The 6,043-nt window shown below is 37.5% G+C and overlaps 1 pseudogene; it reads left to right on the top strand.

Annotated features, from left to right (window-relative positions):
• The first annotated feature begins 764 nt into the window (after positions 1-764).
• Positions 765-3,126, top strand: LOC126962265 (52 kDa repressor of the inhibitor of the protein kinase-like; annotated as a pseudogene).
• The last annotated feature ends 2,917 nt before the right edge of the window (positions 3,127-6,043 follow it).

Here is a 6,043-nt window from a genome sequence, read left to right as displayed (position 1 = left end):
AAATTGAATTACATAGAATAACTATCAGTTTTGAGGAAAGTCTGACAAACTGAACATAATAGACAGGAGAAAAGCATATATAGGTTCAAAGTAAGAGTTACTGGTATCTTCTCTTTGCCTTTTAAAATGGATTTAAACTTAACTGTGCATTTGGTGAAAAACTATGCAACAGGAGTAAAGTGTTATAAAAAGGCAGGATTATTTAAGAAAGAAAATAGATAACTAGCAAGGGATAAAAATATTTTGGGGTCATGGGGGATCCATTCAAAAGCAAATTTGCAATTGCTGTAAATGTCTCTTTGGTGGCCAGCATTCCACAAATGCTGCCCAGAAACACACTCATTTTCAATGTTAAACAGTTCCAGAGTTATTTTAAAAAGATACTTTCTCAACACATGAAGAAGCTTAAAGTTACAGCATCATGAAAATGTCCTTGGTAGATCCATGTGTTTATCATCTACTTTAGAAATATTTGTGCCTACAGTTTTTTCTTTGAGAGCTGTATTTAGGTGGTCCTGACTGAGCATTCTGTATCTATGGGAGATTTTAGTTTGCTGGGGAAAACTTTCACAAACGTTGAAGTTAACCCAATGTTTCTGCCTTGCACTTAATTGAGATATTTTGGGAATGAGCGGTCAGAATATTTTCTATTATAAGTGGCATAACATAATTAAAACTAAAAATGGAAAGTCAAATTATAAGAATTTTTCACCCCCGCGTGCCAGCCCTGCCGAGCCGGCCAGCCGGCCTGCCAGCGGGCGAGGATGCGGAACTTCTGCGCTGCCCCTAACCGCAGGCAGAAGAGCACGCAGTCCGACCTGGCCTTCTTCACGTTCCCGCGGGACCCGGCCAGATGCCGGAAGTGGGTGAAGAATTGAAGGAGAGCAGATTTAGAAGATAAAACACCTGATCAGCTAAATAAACATTATCAATTATGTGCCAAACATTTTGAGACCTCTAGGATCTGTAGAACTATATACACTTTGCAGAGGCATCAGAAAACTAAATAATTGGTTTATTTCTCAAAATTAATTGAAGCAGATACTTGTGAAGTCATTGGGAGAGTCCTTACAGGATAGTTCTTCGAGATAATGAAATACCAACAACATTTCATCTTACCAGTCATTTGAGCAACACACAGAGTAGACACAGAAAACGAGTAAAATAACTGAGTGAAGAAGAAATCAGGACACTGAAACAGAAAAAAAATTGATAAAACTTCTGAACAGGAACAAAAACATAAAGAAATCAACAATAGCAATGCTCAGAACCCCAGTGAAGAAGGGGGTGAAGGACAAGATGAGGATATTTTACCTCTAACCCTTGAAGAGAAGGAAAACAGAGAATAACTAAAATCTCTGTTTGAAATCTTGATTCTGATGGGAAAGCAAAACATACCTCTGGATGGATATGAGGCTGATGAAATCCCAGAAGATCTCTTTACTCCAGATAACTTTCAAGCACTGCTGGAGTGTCAGATAAATTCTGGTGAAGAGTTTCTGAGAAAATGGTTTGAGACAACAGCAGTTAACACGTTGTTTTGTTCAAAAACACAGTAGAAACAGATGCTAGAGATCTATGAGAGCGGTATTTGAGAAGAAACTCTCAGGGAAGTGAGAGACTCACACTTCTTTTCCATTATCACTGATGATGTAGTGGACATAACAAGGGAAGAGCACCTATCTACCTGTGTTGGTGAGGTTTGTTGATGAATCTCATAACCTAAGAGAAGAATTTGTAGGCTTCCTGCCTTACAAAGCTGATGCAGAAATTTTGGCTGTGAAATTTCACACTGTGATAACTGAGAAGTGGGGAGTATTGTCGTGGCCAGGCTTACATTGTGTCTATTGGATTTTCTTCCAAAATGAAAGTTGTTGCTTCTAGACTTTCAGATAAATATTCCCAAGCTATTTACATGCTCTACTCTTCCTGTGCCATAAATATGTGGTTGGCAAAATCAGTACCTGTTATGGGAGTATCTGTTGCTTTAAGAACAATTGAAGAAGTTTGTTCTTTTTTCCATCGATCGCCACGACTTCTTTTAGAACTTGACAATGTAATTTCTGTCCTTTTTCAGAACAGTAAAGAAAGGGGTAAAGAAGTGAAGGAAATCTGCATTCTCCATGAACAGGCAGGCATGATGCTTTTGAAATTTTAGTGGAACTCCAGCAAGCACTTGTTTTATGTTTAGAGAGTATAAATAGTGACACAAATATTAGATGGAATAACTGTATAGTTGGCCGCGCATTTGTACTCTTCAGTGCAGTAACAGATTTTGATTTCATTGTTACTACTCTTGTTCTTAAAAATGTCCTTTTACAAGAGCCTTTGGGAAAAATCTCCAGGGTCAAACCTCTGATGTCTTATTTGCAGCCGGTAGCTTGATTGCAGTACTGCGTTCACTCAATGGAGTGATGGAAAATATTGAAGTTTATCATGAATTTTGGTTTGAGGAAGCCACAGATTTGGCAACCAAATGATCTTCAAATGAAACTCCCTGGGAAATTCCGCAGAGCTCACCAGGGTAACTTGGAATCCCAGTTAACCTCTGAGATTTACTATAAAGAAACCCTAAGTGTCCCAACAGTGGAGCACATTATTCAGGAACCTAAAGATATATTCTCAGAACAGCACCTTAAAGCTCTTAAATGCTTATCTCTGGTACCCCCAGTCATGGGACAACTCAAATTCAATAGCTAGGAGGAACACCATGCTGACATGTTGTAGAAGTGGCTTATCCAATCCCGACACGCTCTCAGTCAAGCTTCATTGTTGGAGAATCAAATGGAAACACAGGGGGAAAGATATAGAGCTTCCATCCACCATCTATGAAACCCTCCATCTGCCTGACATCAAGTTTTTTCCTAATGTGTATGCATTGCTGAAGGTCTTGTGTATTCGTCCTGTGATGAAGGTTGCGAATGAGTGGTATGAAAATGGACGAAAGAACTTAAACCATATTTGAAGTACACTTTGACAGACCGAAGGTCAAGTAACTTGGCCTAACTTAACATAAATTTTGATATAAAACATGACCTGGATTTAATGGTGGACACATATATTAAACTCTATACAAGTAAGTCAGAGCTTCCCACAGATAATTTGGAAAGCATGGAAAATATCTGAGACTTTTAAAAATAGACTTTCTTTCTTTTTTTTTTTTTTTTTTTTTTTTTTTTTTTTGAGATGGAGTGCAGTGGCGCGATCTCGGCTCACTGCAAGCTCTGCCTCCCAGGTTCCCACTATTCTCCTGTCTCAGCCTTCTGAGTAGCTGGGTCTACAGGGGCCAGCCACTACCCCTGGCTAATTTTTTGGCTATTTTTTTTTTTTGTATTTTTAGTGGAGACAGGGTTTCACCGTGTTAGCCAGGATGGTCTTGATCTCCTGACCTCGTGATCCACCCTCCTCGGCCTCCCCCCAGAAATAGGCTTTCTTATATTTGATATTTGGAAGTAAAGCAATAAGGTGTATGTAGGCCACTTAATCACTAAATATCTTTGCCTATAGGACTCCCTTGAATGCATTAGCTATTGATAATCTACCTGCTTAAATGGCCCCTGTTTGAACTCTCCTGCTTTGAGGACCTATCTGTTCTTCCAGAAGAGAACATTGAAAGTGCCACATTTCCTTCTGCATGATCTCTGCTGGTGGCACTCTGGAATTGTTTTAGTTAAGTCATCTCAGACATAGCATTTATTATCACTGTGGATCTCTACTCGTTGGGTACTAATGCATTCTTTGAAGAAATATATTTTGAAGAGGTGTGGGAGGAAGGAATACATTTTATAAAATATTATAGTGAAGCCCTCACTTGACCTTGATTAATAGGAATTTTAAGTATGTTAAAAGTCTATACTGGACAGTTATAAGAAATTGCCAGAGAAAGAGGAGCTAGCGAGCTCGCCAAACAAGGATTTCAAAGTGCCTTCTAGTTTTTTTGTAATCTACATTTAAATAACTTCATACTTAAAAGTTACAAAAATTCTGAGAGCAAATTGTAAATGTGATGCCCCAGAACATCTAAAAATTTCAGTATGCATTTCATCAAATCAAGGATATTCTCCAACATAGGACAAGAAATCAACATTGATACAATACCACTATCCAATTTACAGGCCTCATTCAAATTTTGCCAACTTTACCCACAATGTTTCTTCTCTGCTTTGGCCCATGATTCAGTTCAGGAATACACAATACACTTGTCACAACCCTTTGGTGACATTCCATCTGAAACCATGTCTATCTTTCTTTGTTTTTCATCACCCTGACGATTTTAAAAGAGTACAGGTCTTTCATTCTTTAGGGGGTCTTCAGTGTGGTCCATCGAATATTTCTTTATCGCTGGACTTGGGCTGTCCTTTCTTGGAAGGAACACGTCAGAAACAATTTGTGCTCTTCTTAGAGGATCACATGAGGAAGTACACGATGCTAACACTTCCAGCCTTCACACGTCAAGGTTAATAAGTGATGTTAACCTCATTTTTTTTCACCAAAAATGTACCATCCAATTCCTTCATAATTTATAAGTATTTTGTAGGGAGATACTCTGAAATTACAATAGTGTCTAGTGTCACATAAAAATCTGCCCACCAGCCTTAGCATCCATTGGTGATACCTGCCTGAAATAGCTACAACAATGATGGGTGTAAAATGATGATTTTCTATTTCTACCATTTCTTCTCCATTAATTACTTGGCATTCTACCATAAGAAAGATTTTTCTCCCCTATATGTTTTTAAATTTATGTATATAAATATGAACTCCTGAATCAATTTTGTGATGTGTGGTAATACATTACCATCATTATTTATTTTGATGTTAAAATAGTCTCAGATATGGTCACTGGATTCTCCTGCAGGCTAATTCCTGGATACTTTTGACATTTAATTCTTTGCTCATTTAACAGATTTCTGGCACAAGATGTTCCTGACTCATTTTGTATTTTCCCTACTTCAACTTTGGGACCAGTCATTTCACTAAGGTATTTAGAAATCAAGATCTGGGCAAAAGGCAGACTTGTTTCTCCTGAGTTGTCCTGGCATTTAAACTTCTTAATGGATAGAGTAATCTACAAATGCACGTATGTACACATGTACATACACACACGTAAATGCACATGTTCTTGTCTATTTATATGTCATATATATTTTAAAAATCATGAATTCACATGCATACCTTCATTTCCAAGGCAAAACCTCAGGATACTTTCTAGGCTTCCCCCCTTCAATTTTATAAACCCTTTTTCAGAAAGCAAGAAAGCTGGTTTCTCTATATGGTGGTTTCTCTGTTTAATCCCCATCTGTAGCCAATTGCCTTAATCTGCTGGTCACTTCTTCACCCTTTTGGCGAGCTCTGTGCCTTCATGTTTCCTCTCTTGACACGTTTGTCACCCTGCAGCCACCATAGTTCTATGACTTTTTAATGGATATTATTTGAGCTAAATAGTTTAGAAATGGAGTATTGTTTGAAAATCACTATAGAGTCCCAAAGAACAATAAGGCTATATTGGTTTGGTCACTGGCTAAATGACCAAAAAAAAAAAAAATGGTGTTTGTTGATATTATTTTACAGGTCACCAACTTTAACCATCTCCTTAGCAGACTTACTCTTCTGAGCCAGAAAATCTTTTGTCTTACTAATCAAATATTCTAATTGCAATGTAAGCTCCATTCCTCTATTTTGAGGCTCTCTCTCTATGTCTCTCTCTCTCTCTCTCACACACACACACACCCATGCACACATATAAATGAGCTCATCTCCTCCTATCATCTTTTAGAAAATATTTAGTGACCCAAGTTACCCTTTGACTTTCCTTCTTTATTTTAAATGAATACTAATTTCTATAATATTTCCTCTTAGAAGGCATTTTATATCACTCAAATTGTTTTGAGGTCTGTAAGAGCAAGAAGAAATTATTGAACCCAAACAACCAATTAATTGATTAACTAGTTAATTAAATATATATAAACCATAATTTCCAGACACTCTGGCTAGTTGCTGGAAAAACAGTGAGAAACAATACAGAAAAGGATTCTGAAGTCTG

This window comes from Macaca thibetana, chromosome 9 (assembly GCF_024542745.1).
Source record: "Macaca thibetana thibetana isolate TM-01 chromosome 9, ASM2454274v1, whole genome shotgun sequence".
NCBI classification, from domain to species: domain Eukaryota; kingdom Metazoa; phylum Chordata; class Mammalia; order Primates; family Cercopithecidae; genus Macaca; species Macaca thibetana.
Note: the sequence above shows the minus strand (reverse complement) of the source record. Positions and strands in the feature narration are given on the sequence as shown.